The 26,741-nt window shown below is 45.8% G+C and overlaps 1 long non-coding RNA gene across 2 annotated transcripts; it reads left to right on the forward strand.

Moving 5' to 3' along the window:
- LOC132810389 (uncharacterized) lies at window positions 1–25,468 on the forward strand. Of its 2 annotated transcripts, none has more exons than XR_009642809.1 (4): window positions 1–55; window positions 679–785; window positions 5,214–5,313; window positions 24,693–25,468. It is a non-coding gene; the product is annotated as an uncharacterized LOC132810389 (long non-coding RNA). The 2 variants fall into 2 exon arrangements; XR_009642810.1 differs by lacking the exon at window positions 24,693–25,468 and adding an exon at window positions 6,667–6,760.
- Window positions 25,469–26,741: the final 1,273 nt, after the last annotated feature.

The following is a 26,741-nucleotide window of genomic DNA, read 5'->3' on the forward strand; positions in this document are numbered from 1 at the left end:
CCGACGCAGAGTCGCTGTAATAAATGCTCGGGAAGTTATAGAGAGAAAGGATACGGTAAGGAAAGAAATAATCAGGGAAATGTGAGAGAAGCTGTGTTGTCATGAGCGGAGAGGTTTTACAAACAAATTGTGCACGTCGGAAAACACAAATTTGAACGTCCCAGTCCCGTGTTTGCAGTAAATGGGGAATTGCCTCAGCGGCTGCAGGCCTGAGTGAGCGCCGCCATCTTTATTCGGGACAACGATTCACTGGACACGTGCGGAGCCGCCATCTTTGTAGGGGGCAAGGTGCAGCCAGGCGCATGTGCAGCCTCTCTCTGGTACAGAGTCATTGTGATGACAGCAGCCAATCCTGCTCTGAATCACCTCTGGGCTCCCTCAGGACCACTTTGTCAATGTCTAGCTTCCTCAGTCTCCAACCATGGGGGTATGTTTGGTCTGTTTATACTGTATTATTACTTTTATAGACCATTTGTAAATGAATTTTTCACGTGGCCCAGCCCCTGACCATGTGCTGCTCTATTATCAGATTATTTTATCTTGAATATTTTTGAGTCAAGAATTCTTTTTTCCAATATACAAGTGTTTTCCTTCAGTTTCTGACTATCAAATTCTGTACCACTTTCATTCCCTGTCATGCATTTTGCACCCCCTTGAACTGTGTTTCTCTTTCCACAGATCCCAGTGATTAATGCCAAAGCCCTGTTGCCTGTGGAGAGGGTGATGCTTGACTTTCTTGTACAGCTGCAGTTTGTGTGGTGAAGGTGCTCCCACAATGTGGTTGGGTAAGAGACATTACAGATTATTCATTACAGCAACAGTGATGATTTGAAGATAATGTCCAAACCAAGAACAGTTTGTAATTTTATTATCATGCTTATAATTTCATATAAAATATCATTGAGAATTTTAGATATAAAGCCAGAGATGGAGATATTAGGTCAGGTGACCAAAAGCATTGCAAAAAGCAGGTTTTGAGGGATGTCTTAAAGGTGGAACGCAGACCTGTGATGTTTTGTCTGCAAATTCCAGACCATGTTGCTTTAGCAACTGTAGAATCAGCTACACAGTTGAAGTAATGAATTAACAAATTATTAGGAGTCTCGAAGTAAATGGATTGACGAGGTCTCAAAGGATGTGTGGTGCATGGAGCTAGGGATGAGAACAGCCAGGAATCAAGTCAAGAATGAGAATTTTAAATTGTTGTTGCTTATAGGAGCCTTTTGACGGATGAACATATTTGGGGAGAAGTGAGCACGTGGGCGATAGAGCTTTCAATTTTTCTTGAGATTACAGGGAGGTTGAATTTGGGAGGCTGGCCAGGAGTGTTTTTGGACAATTTAAGTCTGGAGATAACACACGATGGATGAGAGTTTCAGTATATGAGCTGAGATGAGGGTGGAATCCGCTAGAAATAGTGGTGTTGGAGTGGGACTGGGCTGTCACTCTTACCTCACCTCTGGGATTCAGCTGGTTGTCAGGTTGTGAATCAGGTGGAAACACAATCGGGAGCTGAGTGGCCCTGGTGGAGCCTAAAATGACTGTCACTCAGTTGGCTGTTGCTGAGCAGCTGCTGCTTGATAGCCCTGTTGATGAATACTTACATCACTTTACTGCTGATCGAGGGAAATTGCCTGGGTTGGAGTTGACCTGTGTTTTTGTGTTGAACATCCCTGGGCAATGTTCCACATTGTCAGTCAATGCCAGTGCTGGATGGGTACGTGGCTTTGTGGGTGGCAAGTTCTGGAGCACAAGTTGTCAGTATAATTGCCAGAATGTTAGCAGGACCCATAGCCTTTACACTACTTAACCATTTCTTGGTATTATTCGAACTAAATCAAACTGACTTAAAACTCACGTGTGTGATTTTGGAAACCACTGTTGAAGGCTGCGATGGATCATCCCACTTTGCAACTGGCTGAGAATTGCTGCAAATGCTGCATGGATGTGCGAGATCCCTCCGTTAGTTAGGGTGGGGATATCTGTTGTGCTTCCTGCAACAAGTTGATTAATTGTCCATTACCATTCACAAGTGGGTGTGGCAGAATTCTGATCTGATCCATTGGTTGTGGGATCGTTTAGCTCTGTTGCTTGATGCTGATGCTGTTTAAAATGCAGATGGTCCCGTTTGGTAGCTTCAACAGGTTGGCACTGCATTTTTAGGTATGCCTGGTGCTGCTCATGGCATGCCCTCCTTTCCTGTCCATTGTGATGGGTGAGTGCGGGATGTACAAACCCATGAGATTACAGATTGTGCTGGAGTACAGTTCTGTTGCTGTTGTTATCCCACAGTGCCTCAGAGATATCCAGTTTGAGATCCTACATCTGTCCCATTTAGCATGGTGATAGTACCACTCAGCACAAGGGAGGTTTTTCTCAACTTTAAGGTGAGGCTTTGTCTCCAAAAAGACTGTGGGATGGTCGCTCTTGTCATGGACAGATACATTTGCAGCTGATAGATTCATACTGATAAGATCTAGTATGTTTTTCCATCTTGCTGGTTCCGTGACCGCCTGCTGCAAACCCAGTTGAGCAGCTATGTCCTTGAGGACCCGACCAGTCAGTCAGTAATCCTGCAGCTGAGCTACTCTTGGTAGAGGACATTGAAATCCTGTACCCAGAGTAGGCTTGTCACCATTTTATTGCCTCAGTGCTTCCTCCAAGTGTTATTCAACATGGAGTAGCACTGATCCGTCAGCCGTGGTACGTGGTAATCAGCAGGAGCCATGAGACTTCCTGGTGTCCAAAGTTAATGCTGAGTACTCCCAGGGCAAAAGGTGTGTACATCACTGTGCCATCGCCTCTGCCTGGTCTGTCCTGCTGGTGGGACAGGACATATCCAGAGATTTCAGGAGAAAGTGAAGACTGCAGATGCTGGAGATCAGAGTGGAGAGTATGGTGCTGGAAAAGCACAGCAGGTCAGGCTGATGAAAGGCTTAGGCTCGAAACATCGATTCTCCTCGCCTCAGATGCTGCCTCACCTTGTTATGCTTTTCCATCATCACACTCTCGATATCTAGGGATGGTGATGGTGGTGTCTAGCCATTATCTGTAAGGGATGACTCTGTGAGGATGACTATGTCAGGCTGTTCCTTGACTAGTCTGTGAGACAGCTCGCCACGTTTTGGCACAAAAAACCCGGATGTTAGTGAGCAGGATGTTGCAGAGCCGAGAGGGCTGATTCTGTGGTTGTATTTTCTGGTGCCTTGTTAGATGCCAAGTGGTCCATCCAGTTTCATTCCTTTGTTGAGACTTGCAGTGATTAATACAGTGAGTAGCTTGTTGGGCGACTGTCAGGTTGGCAGGATATTTTCTGCCATTGACAATAGTTCCTTGGAAATCAGGAGATTCCTAATTCGTTATTATTTCATGAATTCAGATTCCATCGTCTGCCGAGCTGGGATTCGAACAGGGACTTCAGTTGTACATTTTAATATTCTGGATAAAAGTTAAATACATTAGGTTTGTTCACTCATTTTAAACATCACTAACCCTGGTTTTGTTTCTTTGTAAAACACTGTCCATCATCCTGTCTCCTTCATCCTTCTCTCCAACAACAAGAGCAAGGAGCACATGGAGTTTCTCTGTCACTAAGACTGAGACAATCCGACCAGCTGCCTCTGCTGCTTCCCTCCATCCCACTAGCCCACTGAGACAAACTGCCTCACATGGTGTTCCTGGTTTTTGTCCCAAACTTACATCTTTCTCCTCTTGTCAAGTCTTATCAGAGCTCATCTTGATCTTTTCCTAGTCTCGCTAAACCACAGACATTCCAACTCTGTTTCCTCCCCGTCACTCCCCCTCGCCAATTCACAGATATTGTTCCTTGTTCTGTCTGTCTGTCTTTTCTGGTTATGTCCTTCTCATCCATTCTGCAAAAAAAAACCTAACATTTAACCTCACCATCATTTGTAAATCCTGCTCCATCCCACTCTCCCTTTCCTTTATGAATTCCTTGTATTTGGTGTCCCTCCAGGATCTATCCTTGGTCCCTACTGTTTATCACCTACATACTGCCAGGAGGTGACATTGTCTAAAAGCACAGTGTTAGGTTTGACATGTACACTGACGATGCCCAGCTCTCCCTCCCCATCATCCCTCTCCATTGCTCCACTGTTACTCAGTTATCAAACTGCTTATCACATTCCCACTACTTGATTAACTGCAATTTCCTCCGATGAAACATTGTTACGGTTAAATCCATTACCTTCAGTTGCTAATACAAATTCCTTTCCCTTACTGCTGAGCCCCTCCCTCTCACTGGGTGCAGTCTGAGGTAGAACTAGACTCTTCACAATATTGCTGTCATATCTGACTTCAAGGTGACCTTCTAATCAGACATCTACACAATCACAAACACCAGGAATTCCAATCTCTGAAACGTTGCTTGTCTCCACCTCACCCCAGCTCCATTGCTACTGAAACCCCTTACCCGTGTCTGTGTTACCTTAAACTTGGTGAATCCGAAACAGAACCCTTGATTTCGTGACTGGCCCAGAATCTGCTGGCTTTCAGTGTTTCCTGCACAATTACCCCAGATCCCTTTGTGGTGCAGCTTTCTACAGATTCCACCATGTAAATAGCACTCTGTTCTCTTATTGTCCCCTCCAAACTGACCGACTTGACATCTTCCCAAATTATACTCCATCTGACAACTTGTTGCCCCTTCTCCTGTGTATCTCTCTCTCTTCACAATCCTCTTAGCACTTTACAGTTATGCCTTTTCTAGGAATTTCCCCCCCCCCCCCCCCCCCCATTCTTCTAAACATTTACTGGGAGCAGTGGGCAGTGTGAAGCATGCAGAGATGCTCTGTTTTTAGAGATACTCTATGGGAGGAACTTGCTGCCCATTGGTCAGAATGGAGACAACTTGCCCATCGAGCTGCATGAACCTTTCACCCCCCCCCCCCCCGCCCCATGTCTTATTGATGAGGCACAGCGGCAGCACGGAAGGGAAAAAAAAAGAAGCAAATCCTGCTCTCCGCATCTCACTGACTCCTGGAATATTCTGTCCCATGTGTCAAAAATCTGCCCTGTTCAGTCGCATGAAATCCCAAGGTGGAAACTCACAGAAACCCACAGAGGTTTCCCCCTGAACTGACTGCTGACCTCCACAAGGGGTAATGTGTCCAGTCATCCTGGGCCAGGAGGAGGGATGGTGTGAGTTTCTAACCTGAACTGACAGTGATGGAGTTTATAAACTTGTATTACAGGATACTACAGGTGGACATTCAGATGGTAATCTCAGTCATTGTAACACCAAACTCTGATTGAATTAGTTAATTCATCAGGACCTGGATATTCGCATTGTGTGTGAGTATTGTATTCCATCTGAATCCCATTTGCTGCATAAAAGTTCTCTTTGAATCTTCCCAAACCTTTTATGTGTGTCCTGTAATCCTTGTATAATGAGCTGATGGGTGTAAGGTTTATTATTATAATGTATAATTTCTGTAAATCCCTCTGTCACAGCTCCCCTCAATTGCCTTTGCTACAAGGAGAACAACCTCAGTTTCCCCAAACCCCTGATTCCCCAGTGTCTGTTTGATTAGATTACTTACAGTGTGGAAACAGGCCCTTCGGCCCAACAAGTCCACACCGACCCGCCAAAGCGCAACCCACCCATACCCCTACATTTACCCCTTACCTAACACTAGGGGCAATTTGGCATGGCCAATTCACCTGACCCGCACATCTTTGGACTGTGGGAGGAAACCAGAACTCCCGGAGGAAACCCACGCAGACACGGGGTGAACGTGCAAACTCCACACAGTCAGTCACCTGAGTCGGGAATTGAACCCAGGTCTCTGGCGCTGTGAGGCAGCAGTGCTAACCACTGTGCCAGCATGCCGCCCACGGCTCTCTATAAGACACACATCAGGATTGTGTTGGAACGTTCTCCACTTGCCTACATCAGTGCAGCCCCCAACAATATTAAAGAAAGTGAACATCCTCCAGGACAAAGCACTGTGCCGTAGTGGTGTCCCATCCACCCCTTCAGCATTCCCTCTCCCCATCCCAGAGACACAGTGGCATCACTGTGTAAAAGGGAAAGTCAGCATTGTCCTCCCAGACCATAGGGCTGCTCTCTCATTAGGGAGGAAACTGGAGCCCCTGGAAGAAACCCATGCAGACACTGGGAGAATGGGCAAGTCCCACAGAGACAGTTGTCCAAAGCTGGAAACGAACCTGGGGCCCTGGCAGCAGGGCTAATCACTGAGCCACTGTGCCACCCTCCAATTGTAATTTGATTCACAACTACCACTTCCTCTGATAGTTCATTCCACACACAAACCATTGTCTGAACAAATATTTTTTAAAAACCTGTTCTGCTGTCACCTTAAAAGCTATGTACCCAGTCTTGAATCGGGTTCCCTTCCTGGAAAGGACACCTGCTGTTCACATTACTGATACCACCCATCCATGATTTGAGTCTAATAAGGTCACTCCTCAGCCTCCTGCGCGCCAGTGAAAGAAGTCTCAGCCTATCCAGCCTCTGCTTATAATTCAGACTATCCATTCCCATCAACATCCTGGTAAATCGCTTTTGAATCCGCTCCAAATACATAATGTCCTCCCGATATCAGCATGCCCAGAACTGGACACAGAATTCCAGAAAAGGCCTCCCCAACATCCAAAATAACATCCCAACTCTTGTACTCCAAGGTCTGAGCAATGATGACAAGTGTGCTAAGCACCTTCTTAACCACCCTGTCTACATGTGACACAGACTTGAAAGACCCGAACCCCTCGGCCTCTTTGTTCCATATCACTCCTCGATGCCCTGTTTTTAATTAGTGTAAGTCTGCTCTCGTTTGTTTTATCAAGATGTAATATTTTGCATTTATTCCAATCCAAAAATACCAAAAAAATCCTGAGCATTAAAGACAGTGGGAGTATACTTAAGAGGGAACTCAGGAGGGCAAAAAGGGGACATGAGATAGCTTTGGCAAATAGAGTTATGAATAATCCCAAGGGTGTTTATAAATATATTAAGAACAAAAGGGTAACTCGAGAGAGAATAGGGCTCTTCAAAGATCAGCAAGGTAGCCTACGTGTGGAGCCGCAGGAGATGGGAGAGATACTAACAAAATATTTTGCATCAGTGTTTACTGTGGAGAAGGACATGGGCAATATAGAATGTGGGAAATAGAAGTTGAATATGTCCATCTTACAGCGGAGGACATGCTGGGTGTCTTGTAACCTGTAAAGCTTGGTTAATCCCCAGCACCTGATCAGGTGTACCCTAGAGCTCTGTGGGAAGTTGGGAATGTGACTGCTGGGCCTCTTGCTGAGATATTTTGTATCATCGATTATCACAGACGAAATGCCGAAAGACTGGAGGTTAGTTAACATGGTGCCACTATTTAAGAAAGGTGGTAAGGACAAGCCAGGGAACTAACGAACGGTGAGCCTGGGCAAGTTGTTGGGGGGAATCCTGAGGAACAAGATGCATGTGTATACTGAAAAGCAAGGATTGATTAGTGATAGTCAGCATGACTTTGTGCATGTCTCTCAAACTTGATTGAGTTAATTGAAGATGTATCAAAGAGGATTGATGAGGGCAGAGAGGTGGACGTGATCTATGGAATTCAGTAAGGGACTGGACAAGCTTCCCCATGGAAGACTGCTTAGCAAAGTTAGATCTCACGGCATACAGGGAGAACTAACCGTTTGGATACAGAACTGGCTCAAATGTAGAAGGCAGGGTGGTGGTGGAGGGTTGTTTTTCAGATTGGAGGCATGTGACCAGTAGAGTGCCGTAAAGATCAGTGTTGGGTCCACTACTTTTTGTCGTTTATATATATGATTTAGATATGAGCATAGGAGGTATAGTTAGTAAGTTTGCAGATGACACCAAAATTAGAGGTATAGTGGACAGCGAAGAAGGTTACCTCAGATTACAACAGGATGTTGTTCAGATGGGTGAGAAGTGGCAGATGGAGTTTAATTCAGATAAATGTGACGTGCTGCATTTTAAAAAAGCAAATCTTAACAGGACTGATACACTTAGTGGCAAATTCCTAGATAGTGTTGATGAACAAAGATATCTTGCAGTGCAGGTTCATATTTCCTTGAAAGTAGAGTTGCAGGTAGATAGGATACTGAAGAAAATGTTTAGAATACATTCTCTTATTGATCAGAGCATTCAGTATAGAAGTTGGAAGGTGATTACAGGACATTGGTTAGGCCTCTTTTGGAATATTGTGTGCAATTCTGTTCTCCGTGAATCGGAAGGATGTTGTGAAACTTGAAGAGGTTCAACAAAGATTTACAAGGATACTGTCAGGGTTTGAGCTGCAGAAAGAGAGCAAAAAGGCTGGGGCTTTCTTTCCCTGGAGCATCAGAGACTGAGGGGTGACCTCCATAGAGGTTTATAAAATCATTAGTAGCATGGATAGGGTAACCAGACAAGGTCTTTTCCCTGAGTAGGAGAGTCCAGAAATAGAGAGCATAAGTTGAGGGTGAGAGGGGAAAGATATAAAAGGGAACTAAGGAGCAACTTTTTCATGCAGAGAGTGGTGCCTGAATGGAATAAGCTGCCAGAAGAAGTAGTGGAGGCTGACAATTACAGTATTTTAAAGGCATTTGGATACTTGACATGAATAGGAAAGATTTAGAGGGATATGGCCCAGGTGCTGGCAAGAGGGATAAGATTAGGTTCGGATATCTGGTCGGCATGGACAAATTTGACCGAAGGTTCTGTTTAGTGCTGTTCATCTGTGACTCACAGCTCAGTGGGTTTCGGTCCCTTAAAAGATAAATCTTAGTCTGTTTTATTTTAGTAAAGCTACAACATTCAGTAGGGCGACAGTTTATTTCTTTAAATACACATCTTATGATAATTTGATAAAGTTTTTTAATATAAAATATTGGTACTAATTTATTCTAGAGTCATGTTTTGTAAAGCTGTAAGATTGTGTGCCTTTTTCTGGGTCTGTGGACTGTTAAGGTGCAGAGATGGCCATTCGTACAGTGATGTGCTCTTCCTGTTGGATGTGGGAGATTAAGGAAGGTTTCAATGATCTGATTGTCTGCAGGAAGTGAGGATGCAAATCCTGTAGGATTTCCTGGATCAGATGGAGCAATGGTTAAAGGTAATGAAGAATTTACAGGAGCATGGGGGTGTGATAGGTGGCAGTTTCAGAAAGGTAGGAAAACTGCCGATCCAGTCAGGTAGATGGGTTTCCTCTAGGAAATGGAGGAGTGGAGGGCAAGTAGTGCAGGAGTCTCCTGTGGTTATTTCCATCTCAAACAAGTATACTGTTTTGGAAAGCGTCGGGGGTCACATTTTCAGGGGAATATCGCACTGAGAGCCAAGTTACTAGTGTAATGAATCTAGTATAATGTGAGGTATAACAGGTTCCACGCGATCGATGGTGATAGGGGGCTCTCTAGTCTGCAGCACAGACTGCAGTTTCTGTAGCTGATAGTGAGACCTCAGAGTGGGGTGGTGCCTCCCTACTGTCTGGGTGAAGGATGGCTCCGAGGGTGCAGAATATTCTGAAAGGGGAGAATGATCAGTGGGAGGTCGCTGTGCATTGGTACCAGTGACATAAGAGAAAATGATGAAGTACTGATGAGAGAATATAGCAAATTAGCCTGGAGGATAATAAGCAGGATCTTGTGGGTCGTAATATCTGGATTACTCCCGGTGCCACATGCTAGTGAGAGTAGGAATAGCAGGGTAGAGCAGATGAATGCGTGGCCAAGGATCTGATACAGGGGAGAAGGATTCCCATTTTTGGATCATTGGAATCTCTGCTGGGGGAGAGGTGACGTGCATAACAAGGATGGATTACACCTGAATTGGAAGGTGTCTAATATCCAAGCAGGGAGATTTGCTAGTGCTACTCGGGAGGCATTAAACCAGTGAGGGCGTGGGGGTAATCCTAAAGAGATAGTGAGAAAGGAGGTAACCCTGAGGCTGGTACAGTTGAGAAGTTAGACAGGCAAGGGCAAGGCACAGAATGAGGTCGGACTGACAAGGTACAATAGACAATCGGTGCAGGAATAGGCCATTCTGCCCTTTGAGCCAGCACCACCATTCATTATGATCATGGCTGACCGTCCACAATCAGTATCCTGTTCCTGTCTTATCTCCATAAAACTTGATTCCATTATCTTTAACAGTTCTGTCCATCTCTTTCTTGAAATTATCCAGAGACTTGGCCTCCACTGCCTTCTGGGGCAGTGCATTCCATGTGTCCACTACTCTCTGGGTGAAGACGTTTCTCCTCAACTCTCTTCTAAATGGCCTCTCCCTTATTTTTAACCTGTGTCCTCTGGTTCTGGACTCACCCATCCGTGGGAACATGCATCCTGCCTCCAGAGTGTTCAACACTTCAATAATCTTGTAGGTGTCAATCTGATCCCCTCTCATTCTTCTAAATTCAAGTATACACAAACTCAGTCGCTCCAATCTTTCAACATATGATCATCCGCCAATTCCGGGAATTGTCCTCGTGAACCTACCCAACACTCCCTCAATAGCCACAATGCTCTTCCTCAAATGTGGAGACCAAAACTGCACACAATACTCCAGGTGCGGTCTTACCAGGGCCCTGTACAACTGCAGAAGGACCTCTTTGCTCCTATATTCAATTCCTCTTGTTATGAGGGCCAGCATGCAGTGAGCTTTCTTCACTACCTGCTGTACCTGCATGCTTGCTTTCATTGACTGATGTACAACACACTGAGATCTCGTTGTACTTCCCCTTTACCAAACTTGACTCCTTTTAGATAGCAATCTGCCTTCCTGTTCTTGCCTCCAAAGTGGATAACCACACATTTATCCACATTCAACTGCATCTGCTATGCATCCGCCCACTCACCTAGCCTGTCCAAGTTAACCTGTATTCTCATAACATCCTCCTCACATTTCACCCTGCCACCCAGCTTTGTGTCATCAGCAAATTTGCTAATATTACGTTTAAGATGTTCATCTATATTATTAATGTATATTATCAACAGTTGTGGTCCCAGCACCGAACCTTGTGTTACCCCACTAGTTACTGCCTGCCATTCCGAAAGGAAGCGTTTATCACTCCTCTTTGCTTCCTGTCAGCCAGCCAATTTTCAATCCAAGTCAGTATATTCCCCTTTGTAAATCTATGCTGACTCTGACGAATCCTATTACTGCTATCCAAATGAGCCATAATTTCATCTTTTGTAATTGACTCAGCGTCATTCTCACCACTGACATCAGACTAACCGGTCTATAATTCCTTGTTTTATCTCTCCCAACTTTTTTGAAAAGTGGGATAACATTAGCCACCCTCCAATCTGACTCTACATCTCCTGATTCTGTGTATCCCCCTTTCCCAAGGGACTGAACGTCATCCCTCATCAACAGGGCCATCCCACCCCCTCTGCCCATCAGTCTGTCCTTTTGATAGCACTGCACTGCATTTATTTCAATGCAAGAGGTTTTACAGGGAAAGCAGATGAGCTTAAGATATGGTTTTGAACATGGGACTGGGATATAGTGGGTATGACAGAAACGTGGCTTAGGTTGGACAGGCCAGGTAGCTTAATGTTCCAGGGAATAGATATGAGGAAGGGTAGAAAGGGGGATAAGAGACAAGGTGGAATGGTGTTTTTGAGTAGGGATAACATTATTGTTGTGCTTAGGGAGGATATTCATGGAGGTTCGCCCGTTGAAATTACTTGGGTGGAACTGGGAAATAAGAACAGGACGATCACCTTATTGAGGTTGTCTGTGTGGGTTTCATCCAGGTGTTCTGGTTTCCTCCCACAGTCCAAAGGTGTGCAGGTTGGGTGGAGAATCCAGGCTGGATTGCCGTATTGTTCAGGGATGGGCAGGTGGGTGGATTGGCCATGGGAAATGTTCAGGGATGTGCAGGCTAGGTGGATTGGTCATGGGAAATGCAGCGTTACAGGGGTAAGATAGGAGGCTCTGAGGGTCAGTGTGGATGTGATGGGCCGAATGGCCTGCTTCCACACTTGGGATTCTTTGACGACAATTCTACTGGTTTTAAAATAGTTGCAGAAAATAATAGATCAGATCTAAAAGTTGGTGTTCAAAATTGGACAAAGGTGAATTTTGATGGTACATGGCAAGAACTTTCAATATTTCTTTGCAACCCCCAGGTAAAGGGACGGCTGGAAAGTGGGAACATAAGAACAGAAGGAATAGGAGCAGGGTAGGCCATCTGGCCCCTCAAGCCTGCACTGCCATTCAATAAGATCAGGGCTGATCTTTTCATGGCCTCGGCTCCACTTTCCTGCTCTCTCACCATAACCCTTAATTCGATTCCTGTTTGCAAATCTACATTTTGCCTTAAAGACATTCAAGTTGATAACATCAACTGCTACACTCAGCAGGGAATTCCACAGATTCATAACCCTTTGGCTGAAGAAGTTCCTCCTCAACTCTGTCCTAAATCAGATACCCCCTTATTTTGACGCTGTGATCTCTAGACTGACCCGCCCCCCAATGGAAATAACCTCCCTGCTTCTATCTTATCTATTCCCTTCTTAATTTTATTTTTTCCAATACAGCCTCCCATTCTTCCAAATTCCAACAAGTATAATCCCAGTCTATTCAGTCTCTCCACATACACCAATCCTCTCAACCCCGACTCAAACTAGTGATCCTCCTCTGCACCCCCTCCAGTGTCAGTACATCCTTGTTGAAGTAAGGAGATCAAACCTGTACACAGTACTCCAGGTGTGGCCTCACCAGCACCCTGTACAACTGCAGCATAACCATCCCTCTAGCAAGGAAGGACAATAAACCCTTCACCATCTCTTTTAGTCCCCTGGGATGCATTCCATCACGGCCAGGAGACCCATGTTCTTTTGGGCTGTTATCTTTTCCAACACTACCTCTTTACTGAGAATGACTGTTTCCATGTCCTCATCTGCCATTGCCTCCATAGGCCTGTGAAAATGAGACAACAAGAGAACATAGACAGTATGTTCCTGTTAAAGCCAAGTCTGGTAGGTGTAGAGAATGCTGTGTGTCTAGAGAAATTGAGGGTCTGGTCAAAAAGATGAAGGAGGGATATGGCAGCTACGGACAGCTGGGTTTGAGTGAATCCCTCGGAGTATAGGGGCAGTAGGAGTACACGTGAGGGAAAACAGGAGGGCAAAAAGGATACATGAGAGAGCTTTGGGGGGAAAGAGGTTTAAGGACAATCCAAAGAGATTCTACAAAACACTAAGGACAAAAGAGTAACCAGGCAGAGAATAGGGACCCTCAAAGATCAACAAGGCTGTCTGTGGAACCACAGAAGGTGGGAGAGATACTACCCAAGGATTTCATGTCAGCTTTTACTGAAAGAGGATATGGAAGCGAGAGAGTTTGGAGAAATAAATAGTGATGATTTGACAACTGTCCATATTACAGAGGAGGTTGTACGGGATGTCTTATACAGAAAGCTGAGTAAATCTGTGGGACCTGATCAGGTGTATGTCACATCTTTGTGGGAAGTTAGGGAAGTGATTTTCGGGTCCCTCGCTGAGATATTTCTACCACCGATAGCCGGAGGTGAGGTGCTGCAAGACAGGAGCCATTATTTGAGAAAGGTGATGAGGAAAGGCCAGGGAACAATACACTGGTGAGCCTGAGGGTAGTGGCAGACAAGGTGTTGGAAGGAATTCTGAAGGACAGGTTTATATGTAATTGGAAAGGCAAGAAGTGATTAGGAATAGTCAGCATGGCTTTGTACATACATCACTAACTTGGACTTCAGAAAGACATTCAAAAAGGTTCCACATAACAGACTGGTTAGCAAGTTAGACACCATGGGATGCAGAGAGAGCCAGCTATTATATACAAATTGGCGGGAAGGTTGGGGACGGAGAGTAGTGCTTTTCGGACTGGAGGCCTGTGATGAGCAATATGGTGTAAGGATCAGTGCTGGATCCACTGATTTTCATCATTTATATCAATGATTTGTGTGTGAATATATGAGGTATAGTTAGTAGGCTTACAGTAGACATCAAAATTGGAGGTGCACTGGACAGTAAAGAAGGTTACCTCAGAGTACAATGGGACTTCAATCAAATGGGCTGAGGATTGTCAGATCGAGTTTATTTCAGATAAATGTGAGGTGCTCCATTTTGGAAAAGCAAATGAGGGCAGGAATTATACACTTAATGGGAAGGTCCTGGGGGGTGTTGCTGAACAAAGAGACCTTGGAGTGCAGGTTCATAGTTCCTTGAAAGTGGAATCATAGGCAGGGTAGTGAACAAGGTGTTTGGTGTACTTGCCTTTACTGGTCAGTACATTGAGTAGTGGAGTTGGGATGTCATTCTGCGGCTGCACAGCACATTGATTCAGCCACTTCTGGAATTCTGCTTTCAGTCCTGGTCTCCCCGCTATCGGAATAATATTATGAAATTTGAAAGGGTTCGGAAAAGATCTGCAAAGATGTTGCTAGGGTTGAGGGTTTGAGCTATATAGATAGAGGGTGAATAGGCTGGAGCTGTTTTCCCTGGAGCATCGGATACATTTGTGAGGAGCATGGATAGGATGAAATCCCAGAGTCTTATTCCCAGGATATGTGAGTCCAAAGCTTGGGGGCACAGGCTTCAGGTGTGAGGGAAAAGATTTAAAAGGGATCTAAGGGGCAATGTTTCCAGCTGAACATAGTACGTGTGTGGAAGGAGCTGCCAGAGGAAGTGTGGAGGCAGGTACAATTACCCAGTTATGCCTTTGAGATGTTGTATGTGATTAGCAAAAGTTTAGAAGGATACAGGCCAAGAGCTGGCATATGGGATGAGATTAATTTAGGATATCTGGTCGGCATGGACAAGTTGGATCGAAGGGTCTGTTTCTCTGCTGTACATCTTTATGGCACTACTAAAATTAAGATGGGTTTCTCTTTTATGGAGAGTTAGCAGAAGATCAACTAATTCTTCTTGGAGCTGAGAAGGTTAGGCAGGGATTTCGACCAGGAGCAGATTTGTTTCCAGGATATTTAATTTACAGAGAGACAGACGGAGAAATTATTAACGTCACAATTTTGAGTAACTACTTTCAGGTAAATGGCAAATAAAACAGGTTAAAAATGTGAAGATTATTGTACTCACTAAGTTCTGAGCATCTGGAACAGTTTGGACGCAGATTCAGTAGTTATTGAGAAAACAAATTTGGAATTTAACTTTTTTAAGGAAGGATTTGGAGGGCTACAGACAAATGGGAGGTGAGTTGGGATAGACTGGCACCATCTCCAGAGGGGCCAGTACAGCTGAATAGCCCCAAACCCCTGTGCTCTGCGTTACTGCCCCATTCACTGTGAATGATGAAGCTCATCCCAGGGCAGAGTCCAAGAGACATACAGCATGGAATTAGACCCTTTGGTTGAACTGGTCCATGCCGACCAGATATCCCAACATTTGGCACATATCCCTCTACACCCTTCCTATTCACATGCCCATCCAGATGCCGAATGGTGTAACTGTACCAGCCTCCACCACTTCCCCGAACCGAAGATTCCATACAGGCACCCATCTCAGTGTGAAAAAAGTTGCCTCTTGGGTCCCTTTTAAATCTTTCCCCTCTCACCTTAAACCTACACCCTCTCGTTCTAGACTCCCCCACCCCAGGGAAAAGCCCTTGTCTATTTTTCCCATCCATACTCCTCATGATTTTAGAAAGCTCTATGAGGTCACCCCTCATCATCCGATGCTCTTGGGAGGAGCCCACTCATGTCACAATGGGGCCCAGGTGATTGACAGCAGCTTCAGACCAATAGGAGAATTGGCGTGATCCTTCGGCCAATGGGAGTGAATTGGGGTGGGTCCAGCAGGCCAACACATGGCCATGAGCTGTGCAGGCGCAGTGTCACTGTGAGAGAGGTCCTCATGAGTGTGAAGGGAGTGGGAGAGACTGCAAAGTCTGGGGAAGAAATTGAGTTATTGTGGACTGGGAGGGTTTATAAACGCACAGTTTTAGGCTGCTAGACTTAAATTAGAAATTCCTGGTAAATTAGAACAAAAGAACTGCGGATGCTGTAAATCTCACTCAACAGCCAAAAGATACTGGAAAAGCTCAGCAGGTCTGGCAGCATCTGTGAAGAGAAATCGGAGTTAACATTTTGGATCTGCTGACCCTTCCTCAGAACTGATGCTACTGAAAAAAAATGTTGGTATATATGCAGAAGATCGGGGTTAAGGAGTAAATGATAGGTGGTGATAGAGTCCAAAGAGATGGGAGCAGTTGGACAAAGGAGTGGATAACGATCTGGCTGGGGCAGGGTGAATAGCCGTTTATGGGGACTGTTGGTGGCTAACTATAGCTAATGTGTAATGGTAGGTTATGTACTAACAAGGCCTGGTGTGTGGGTTAAGAGGCTATGGCGCTAGGACATTGGAGAGTTCAGGACCTAAATTATTGATTTTGATACTGGGGCTAGAGGGGTGCAGGGTCCCCAAGTAGAAGATAAGGTGTTGTTCTTCCAACTTGCGTTAACATGTGGCGCTGGAAAAGCACAGCAGGTCAGGCAGCATCCCAGGAGAAGGATAATCGACGTTTTGGGCATATTCCATTCATCAGGAATGCCGGGATTGGGAGTGGGGTGGGAAGTAAGAGGGCTGAGAGATAAATAAGAGGGATGTGTGGTGTTGGTGGGAAGTGGGCTAGGAAGGCAATGGGTAGATGTAGTTAGAGGGTAATGGAGATAGGGTGGAGTGGATAATTGGAAAGGAAAGTGGACAGGTGGGACAGTTTAAGGGCGTGGTGTCGAGTTGGAGGGTTGGATCTGGGATAAGGCAGGGGAGGGGAGATGAGGAAACCTTGATTCTGTGGTTAAAGGGTCCCAATTTCTTCCTCCAGGTGTCGGGTAGCTGGGATTTGGTGGTGGAGGTGGCCCATGACTTGCATGTCCTTGGAGGAGTGGGTAGGGAAGTTGAAGTGGTCAGCCACAGGATGGTGGGGTTGGTTGGTTGGTGCATGTGTCCCAGAAATGCTCCCTGAAACATTCCGCAAGTTGGTGTCCCAGGAGACAACATCGAAAGCAAAGGCCATAATAGGTGAGGTGTTTGGATGTGCAGGAAAATCTCTGCTGGATGGGGAATGGTCCGTTGGAGGTGAGGGGGAGGTGTGGGCACAGGTTTTGCACCTCTTGTATTGACAAGTGAAGGTGCTGTGAGTGGAAGGTGGGTTGTTGGGGAGCATGGATCTGACTAGGATTCACAGGGAATGGTCTCTGTGGAATGCTGAAAGGAATGGAGAGGGAAATATATCTCCGGTGGGATCTGATTGTAGGTGGTGAAAATGGCGGAGGATGATGCGTTGTATCTGGGTGGAAGGTGAGGACTGGGGGGTTCTATCCTTGTTGCAGTTGGAGAGGTGTGGTTCAATGGCAGAGGTGCGGGAAGTGGTGGAGATACACTGGAGGGTATTGTTGACCACGTAGGAGGGGAAATTGCAGTCCTTGAAATATGGTGTGTTTTGGAATGTTCTGGAATGTTCTGCCAGCTTGCATCAAGCTTCACTGGAACACTGCAGTAAGCATGAGACAGAGATGTTGGCCAGGGAACAGGTTCGTGTGTTAAAGTAGCAGGCAGCTGGAAGCTCAGGGTCAGTTTTGCAGCAGAACGTAGATCATCAACTGCCATTTCCAGCACCTCCACTCAGCTGCTGCCAGACACAGGTTCCTGTCCCCTCCATTCACAGCTATTCACCCTCCCAGCAGATTGTTATCTACTCCTTTCTTTCCAAATGTTATTTTTTCTTTTGGGCTCTGTCCCCACCTATTATTTACTCTTTACCCCCTATCTCCTGCAGTCCAAAGATGTGCAGTAAGGTGAATTGGCCAAGCTAAATTTCCCGTAGTGTTCAGGGATGTATAGGTTAGGTACATTAGTCAGGGTAAATGTAAAATAATAGGGTCGGGGAATGGGTTTGGTTGAGAAACTCTTCAGAGGGTGAGTGTGGACTTGTTGGGCCGAATGGCCTGTTTCCACACTGTAGGGATTCTAATTTTCCCAGCTGCAGTCAGTTCTGAGTGAGGGTCACTGGACCTAGAGTGACCCTTAGTGTGTGCAGGAGGAGGAAAGGGGAGTTGGATCAGTTTAGACTGGAAGGGTTTAATTACACTCTGTACAGGTAGTTAGGCCTGAATTAGAAACTCTTGGTCCCACGTTTACAGCAAATGGGAAAACGGCTGTGGGCCTCAGGCGGTGATGGGTTCTGGGTTATGGCCACCATCTTTATTGGGGACAAGGTACAGCGAGGCGCATGGGCATATCCTCTTCCTGGGTGGGGTCGGGGTGATTTGAAGAGGAGCATTTACACATCAAACACATACCAAGAGAAGTATTTGTCTTTACTGTTCAGCCTGCACTGACTGTGAGTTTTATTTTGTGAATTCATTTTATAGGATTTTATTTAATAATTGAGACAGGGATCTCAAAATCAACTTTCTATCGTCAGCAGGGTCATCAGGATCGGAATACCATTGACATTTAACTGGGGAAGGAGAAAGGTGTGTCTGTTCTGTCTGTGGGAAAGTATCTCTTTTTTTCAAGCAAAAAGCAGAAAGATGTTCCAAGGGATCACCCTTTGGGTTTGTGCTCAATTCTGGGCCCTGAGAGGGAACGCAGATTTGTCCAAATTACACCTCGTCTCTACATAGGAACTGTCAGATTTAGACCCAATCACCCACTTTCTGATGTTAACCTGTAAACTCCTCATTTTCAATTCCCTGCAAGCTTCTGATTAAAATTCCTTATGGACTCAAATTCCAGCACCATTTCGGGTGGAATGTTCCAGGTTTTGACAACTGTCTGTTCATTCAGAAACTGCTGAGGTCCGTATTGACTCTGGGGTTACAAAGGGCTGAATTGAAAGATGAGATGCAGTTCTTCAGCTCCCATTGAGATGCATTGGAACAGTACAGGAGGCTGAGGGCAGTGTAGGTGTGAGCAGACAATGAAAATGACAGGGCTGCACCGTGAGGGCTGCTTGGTTCAATGAGAGTGTTTTGGAGTTGGGTGTAAATAGAGCGAGGGGAGACAGGGAGAAGGTGAACCACAGCTTCAGTTTTAGTCCAGGCCATTCAGCAATTCACATGTTCCCAAAGGGAACAGCCAAGTTGTAAGCGATACCTGCTGAGTGTTTTTTTTAAAACAGTTTTTAAAGTGTAAAATGTCAGCTTAAGTAAAGATCGGGGCTTTTGATGATAATGGAAATGTTGGAAGAGAAGGAAGGTTTTTGCTCATTTAAATTCTCCTAATGGGAGTAACTAGCTGAAACTAGAGACACATTGTTACAGGAGCCCTCCGACCCGTGGGGCGCTCCTCTTGTACAATGTGGGAAATAAGGGACACTTCCAGTGTCCCTGACGGCTGTGTGTGCAGGAAGGGTGTCCATCTGCAGCTACTGGGAAACTGCTTTTCAGACCTGGAGCTGAGAGTGGACTCACTGTGGAGCAATACTGAGAATGTTATGGACGGCACGTTTAGTGAGTTAGTCACACTGCAGGTGAGGGTTACACAGGCAGAAAGGGAATGGGTGACCATCAGATCAAGCAAAAGGCTCAGGAAGGGAGTGCAGGACTCCCCATGATCATTTCGCTTCTCATACAGATATTGTGCACCGCTTGGGATTCTATAAGGGAGGGAACAGATGGGGTTGCCTCTCAGGGGAAATCAGCAACAGCCAGGTTCATGACCCCATAGAGAGCTCTGCTGCACAGAACGGGAGGAAGGAGAATGGCAGAGCTATAGTGACAGGGGATCCAGTAGTCAGGGTCAGAGACAGGCGTGTCTGTGGCCACTGACATGAATCCAGAACAGTGGAATTGAACCCAGGTCCATTTATTGATAAAGTGCACAGACTAATAAAGGTCAACGTCCCAAATGCAACCTTCAGCACTTGGTCACCCTAAAGCTCTATTTTCCAGGGTCTGTGCACTTACTCTGAGCCCTTCAGAGGGATTGAAGGGGATGGGGAGAAAACAGGAACAGGATTGTGTTGTAGATCTACAAACTAACCGTCACCCTCCCCTCTCGGTCTCCCCCCTCTGTCTCCCACCCCCATCGTACCTCCTCCCCACCGCAGGGAAAAGACCTTGTGTATTTACCCTATCCATGCCCCTACTGATTTTATAAACCTCTATAAGGTCACCCATCAGCCTCTGACGCTCCAGGGAAAACGGTGTATTCATCCTCTCCCTATAGCTCAAATCCTCCAACCCTGGCAACATGCTTGTAATACTTTTCTGACCCCTTTCATGTTTCACAATATTGTTTTGAGAGGAAGGAGACCCGAATTGCACGCAATATTCCAAGCATGACCTAACCAATGTCTGTATAGCCGCAACATGACCTCCCAACTCCTATACTCAGTGCTCTGACCAATAAAGGAAAGCATATTAAACACCTTCTTCACTATCCTATCTACCTACGATTCTGCTTTCAATGAGCTGTGAACCTGCACTCCAAGGTCTCTTTGTTCAGCAGCGCTCCCGAGGACCTTACCATTAAGTGTATACATCCTGCTAATATTTGCTTTTCCAAAATGTAGCACCTCACATTTATCTGAATTAAACTCCATTTGCCAATCCTCAACCATCTGACCAAGATCCCGTTGTAATCTGAGATAATCTTATTCACTGTCCACTACACCTCCAATTTTGATGTCATCTTACTAACAATACTTTCTATATTCACTTCCAAATCATTTATATAAATTATGAAAATTAGTGGATCCAGCACCGATCCTTTGTGACACCCCACTGGTCACAGGTCTCCAATCTGAAAAGTAACCTTCTGGCACCACCCTCTGTCTTCTACCTCTGAGCCAGTTTTGTATCCAAACGGCTCCTTCTCTCTCTGTATTCTGTGAGATCTAACCTTGCTAACTAATCTCCCATGGGGAACCTTCTTGAACGCCTTACTGAAGACCATGTAGATGATTTCCACCGCTTTGCCCTGACTTAAGTTCATGAGACGTGATTTCTCACACACAAAGCTGTTAATAGTATACAGGACTTAACTCTGTACATTGGAGTCTGCGTCACCCAGTTATGGGTGTTCATATTCTGGATAAAGTTCACGTACACCAGCTTTGTGTTAGTGACTGTGTATCGAGTCTTATTAATATCACCAACACCGTGAGTTCCTTTTCAAAGGCAGTCCCTATATCCCTAACCCTGCTCCCATCTGCTCTGTCTCCTCCATCCCCACCAGAGACAGTAAGTGGGAGGAGCTCATGGAGTTTCCATGTGAGTGAGACGGAGAACATCTTCCCTTCTTTCCTCTAGTCCACCAAGAAATGGTGGTAGTGTCCTTACCTCTGGACCAGGAGGATCAGGTTCAAAGTTGAGTGACAGCATCTTTGAAGTGGCTGATTGGAAAACCTGCCCAAGCCACCAGGCCATACTGTCTCCCAGCTGTCCCTGCCTGAGCCTCTAAACAAAACCTTCCTGTAGTTTCTCTCCTGTTAGACTCTCCCATTGCTCAGTTTGTCCAGGATCCCCTCCTGCTGCTGCACTGCTCATGTCCCTCACTGACCTGTCCATCCCCCAGTGTCCTCCACATTCATTCATTGTTTACAATCCCATTGTCCCAGTCCTCCAGCCCCGCCCCCTCCACCCTATTGGGCAGTGGCTGCTGTCAATCACTCAGGCTCCTGTGTGATCTGGAGCATGCTCAGCAGGAGGGGAGACCAGTGCATGGGTGCATGGGCGCAGTGCTGGGCAATTGTTGGTGTATGTGCAAGGTGGGTCAGTGCCAGGGAGAGCGGCTGTGGGTGTGTGGGATTGATCTTTCATTGGCAGCTCACTCCCTTCCTCCCTCTGGGAACAGGACCCAGGGGAATGGCCCCTCCCCTGGTATCGGGACAAGTGGTCGGCGTATCAGTGGGGGAGTATTTTGCAGAAAGTTATCAGAACTCGGGTGAAGATTCAGGGATGTTACGGAGAGGAACATTCATTTTAGTTCATTTTTATTCAACCAGATATGATTTGGCCAGTGTGTGCAGGATGGTTCTCATCAGAGGATCGGAGTAGGGGAATAAATAAGAGGTTCCAGATTGGGGGGGAAAAAGTCAGTCCGTTCTGTCCCAGAAGGAAGCCCTGGGAGGTGTGGGGAGGATTCACCAACACCCAGGAGGCTCCGAGTCAGACTCATTGATTTGATTAGATTAGATTTCCTACAGTGTGGAAACAGGCCCTTCGGCCCAAACAGTCTACACCGACCCTCGGGTTACCCACCCAGACCCATTTCCCTCTGATTAATGCATCTAATATTATGGGCAATTTAGCCTGGCCGATTCACCTGACCTGCGCATCTTTGGATTGCTGGAATCGAACCTGTGACCCTAGTGCTGTGGGGCTGCCGTGCCATCGTGCCACCCCTTTTTTTGGTTTTTAGTCTGTAGGCAGGAGCTAGGAAGCTGAATTCAAAGAGAGGAGAGTGTTAGAACTAGGTGTGGAGGGAAGGAGTGAGGAGATTATTTTGGATTTCAGTTCACAGAAGAGAGAAATTGTGAGACTGAGATTTAAAGCTTTGGGGGAACAAAGAAACTGCAATTTAATACTATAATTGTCTTATGAATTTCCATCCTGTGTTAACGGTGGTGACTTGTTTTCTCTGTTGTAGAGAACTGAAAGGGCAGATTTGCAGATGAGAAATTTAAATTGAACTTCATTTTCAGTTTTGATAGTTACTTGATCCGTGCCGATCTGAATATCATTGGCCTTTTTCATGTGGAAGGGAAGGTGTGTATTCTGTCCGTGGGTGAATATTTCAAATGTCAGTGTGACTGGGAAAATTACTGAGGTACAGCCAAGTCCATGTTAGCGTGGTGACTGTGGAGAGAGGATCAATCTAAACATCAGGTCATAGGCAGAGAACAAAGGGAACTAACACCTTCAACATATTGTCTCACTATAAACCATTGTTAGCAGCTAACCTGAGAATGCAACTTTAAAAAGAAGGGTTTTGTGATTTACACATGAAAGAAGTCAAACTATCACTGTATTCTCACAGATGAAAGGCTTAACAGACAATTAATTTTTCAATGTATAATTTCAGTTACATCACACTGCAAATTTTTGCTATAAACTCTGTGTTATGATCGAGCCCTCCACAATCACCTGATGAAGGAGCGTCGCTCCAAAAGCTAGTGTGCTTCCAATTAAACCTGTTGGACTACAGCCTGGTGTTGTGTGATTTTTAACTTTGTACACCCCAGTCCAACACCAGCATCTCCAAATCATGACTCCTTTGGGGAGGGTGGTGAGTTTTGGATTCAGCTTTCCAGTGATTACCATAAGAAGATGAGCACTGGGTACAGGAGAGGGAATGCAGCCCTTCGAACCAGCCCCACCATTTAATACGGTGATGATTGAGCTCACCTCGGTCTCAGCTGGGTTTTCCTGCCTGCTCTCTCTCACCCTTCATCTCATTGCAAATTCAACATCTGTATCTCTTCATTAAATCTGCTCATTGTCCTGGCATCCACTGTATTTTGAAGAGGGAATTCCACAGATTCACAGCACATTGAGATAGGTACATTCTTCTTCATGAAATTAGAATAGAATCCCTACAGTGCAGAAACAGGGTATTCGTCCATGGAGTCCACACCAACCCTATAATGAGCATCCCATTCAGACTCACCCATTCCCTGTATTTCCCATGGTTAATGGCTTCACCTGCACAGGCATGGACGCTGTGGGCAATTTAGCATATCCAATCCTCCTAACCTGCACATCTTTGGACTGTGGGATGAAACGGGAGCACCCAGAGGAAACCCGCTCAGACACGGGGAGAACGTGTAAACTCCACACAGTCACCTAAGGCTAAAATCAAATCCAGGTCCCTGACACTGTGAGTCAGCAGTGCTAACCATTGAGCCACCTCTGCTTAAAATCTGCTCCTCCTATTCACTTCCCACGCCCCAGTTGGCTGAATCTATATTCCTTACATCAGAAAATCAGGTTGTGGAAGCAGGTGTCTCAGTAAAACCCAGTGACAGCCCATATGTCCTGTGTGTCTGAATGGGGATCCTATACACAACACCCTCCAGTCCACATTTTTCATACACTTTCCAGAGACAGGGCTCCAGTGGCTTCTTGGGGACTACAACACCCACAATCCCTGTGGCAGGGACCACACGTGTGTGGGGAAACCCCGCACTGTACATGTACAGAATGTGGGCGGGTTTTGGAGCATGTGCTTTAGGTAAGTATACTTTGCAGAAAGTATTTCACACTGATTGGCTGGGGAAGGGATGCATCTGCTTCTGGTATTGATCTGTTAGGGGGTCACCACACCCATGTGGGACCACTCTCCATCCCCAATTCATTGTAATGCTGGGAATCAACAAATGGGAAACCAAGAAGGATCTGACCCATTCTCCCAGACTGAAGGTTCCTCTTCTGTCCAGGATCTGCCACCTCCCTTTCTGTTTCCTTTTGTTTCATTCTGCTGTTACATTATTGACTTGCAGCAACTGAAGGGAAAGGAAGTGAACCCAGAAAGGGTGCAGAGTCTAACCAGGGACGGGAAGTGGTGGCATGGATCTGTTTATCAGTAACTCCATGAGAATGGGGAGGGTGTACATTAGGGGGTAGCAGAGTCAGAATGGTGGGAGAGAGTAAGTGGGCTGGAGGGTAACAGCTTCGGGGGAAGAAAGGGGAAAAAGATATTCCAAAGAAGCTAGAATTGTCTGTTCTGAATTTCTAATCTGTACATATTCCTTTATACAGGGTGCTAGATGGTGAAGGTTTGCAGACTGAAATCTCGAAATCATGTGCAGATTGTGATTATGTTAACCAGCATTTGAAGAACCAAAGATAGAGAATCACTCGGCCAAAATCCTGCAACACTCACACACAGCATTGTTGGTCTATCTCCACCAAATGGACTGTGAATGGTTCAAGACAGCAGCTCACTCCCATCTTCTCAAGGGTAACTAGAGATGGGGAATAAATGCTGGCTGAGCCAGTGATGCCCATATCCTGGAAATGGTTTCTATCTCTAGTTGCTGAACCCCAGTTGATGTTACTGCAGGATGATGAGGGACGCTGAGTGCATCCTCCAGGAGGCAGCACCATCACATTACCCCTGCCTACACCCACACAGTAACACCGCCACGTCACTGGAACAAAAGGTAGTGAAGCCAAAGGAGGACTTAGATATAGTTCTTCGAGGTAAAGTCATGAAAGGGCATTGGAGCACAGCAGGAACAGGAGACTGAGCTGGATGGTCAGCTGTTTCCCATTGAATGGTGGAGCAGGATTGAAAGGCTGAATGGTCTCCTCCTGCTGCTATCTCCCAGGTATGTATATAGCCATGGAGCCCGGGTAGGAAGGAGTGGGCAGGGATTCTCCAGGAGATTGCACTTCCACAACAGGTTTCAGTGAGGGAAGGTTTGATGGATTTTATTTAACATTTATCTTTAACACAAAGTTTGTAAATTTTGGTTTTAAAATGTTGTAAAAGTTTTTTGCAAAGCAAATAAAATTAAAGAAAATAAATTAAACTGTCTGAATATAACAGTTTTAAAACTCTCAACCACTGTAAAACAAAATCCCTTTTGTCACGGACACCATCACTTTCCAGTTACTCAAGCTCCAGGGAAATATTCCCTCCCTGTCTGAACCTTTGGTTTGATGTAATTGCTTTTCAGGTCTCCTTCTGTGAGCTGCGAAGCGTTCTTTTTCCCCATTTCCCTGACACAGAAATGTGATCACAGCAACCTTCCCACCATCAAAATCATCATTATGCCATTTTGCTTTTGGTTAACATATAATCACCAGCAGTGCAAAAGTGAGGACTGCAGATGCTGGAAACCAGAGCCGAGATTAGAGTGGTGCTGGAAAAGGGCTTTTGCCAAAACGTTGATTTTCCGGCTCCCCGGATCCTGCCTGACCTGCTGTGCTTTTCCAGCACCACTCTAATCTAGACATATCATCACCAACAGTAAACCATTTGTGTAACCAATTGAATATTTCCAAAGAAAGCCCATTACGGGCCAAGCAAACCATTACAAGTGACAGAGTGAGAAGGGACTAAATCAAAGTAGAGTTGTGGGGAGGGGGCAGCAGTGGGGATAAAGCACTGTATCCCCTGCGGTGCCCACCTCTATCTAAAGGCATCGAGAGAATTGATACACACCACATGGTCCTTCTCCAAGGACACCCGGCTGTGTAGCCTTTATCCTCAATCATAGAATAGAGTCCCTACAGTGTGGAAGTAGAGCACTGGCCCATCAAATCGCGCCGACCATCCAAAGAACATCACACCCAGAGCACGCTATCACTGTAACACTGCATGACCCATGGCTGATCCACCTAGTCTGCACAATCCTGGATACTGTGGACAATTTAGCATGACTGATCCACCTGCACATCTTTGGACTGTGGGAGGAAACCAGAGCACCTGGAGGGGACCCACACTATCATGGGGAGAATGTGGGGACTCCACACAGGCCGTTGACCAAGGCTGGACTCCAACCTTGTACCTGATGCTGTGAAGCAGCAGTGCTACAATCACAATTTAAATCAAAACAGATGATCCTTGCGCATTGTCACATTACTGTTTTTGGAGATTTACTGCCCAGAGAGACAGCCTGAGGTTCAGAAAGTGGCAATGTAAGATCAGTCAACTCCAGCCCAGTTAATGTGGTTAACAACAACATCAATACTCCAACAGTGTCATCATGTACAAGGTCAGAGAAACTGATCCATCAGCCTGAAACTGACTGACCATGTGGCTGTCAGTGACTCCAACACAAGTGAATGGAAACATTGCTC

Source organism: Hemiscyllium ocellatum, unplaced genomic scaffold, assembly GCF_020745735.1.
Source record: "Hemiscyllium ocellatum isolate sHemOce1 unplaced genomic scaffold, sHemOce1.pat.X.cur. scaffold_169_pat_ctg1, whole genome shotgun sequence".
Taxonomy (NCBI): Eukaryota; Metazoa; Chordata; class Chondrichthyes; order Orectolobiformes; family Hemiscylliidae; genus Hemiscyllium; species Hemiscyllium ocellatum.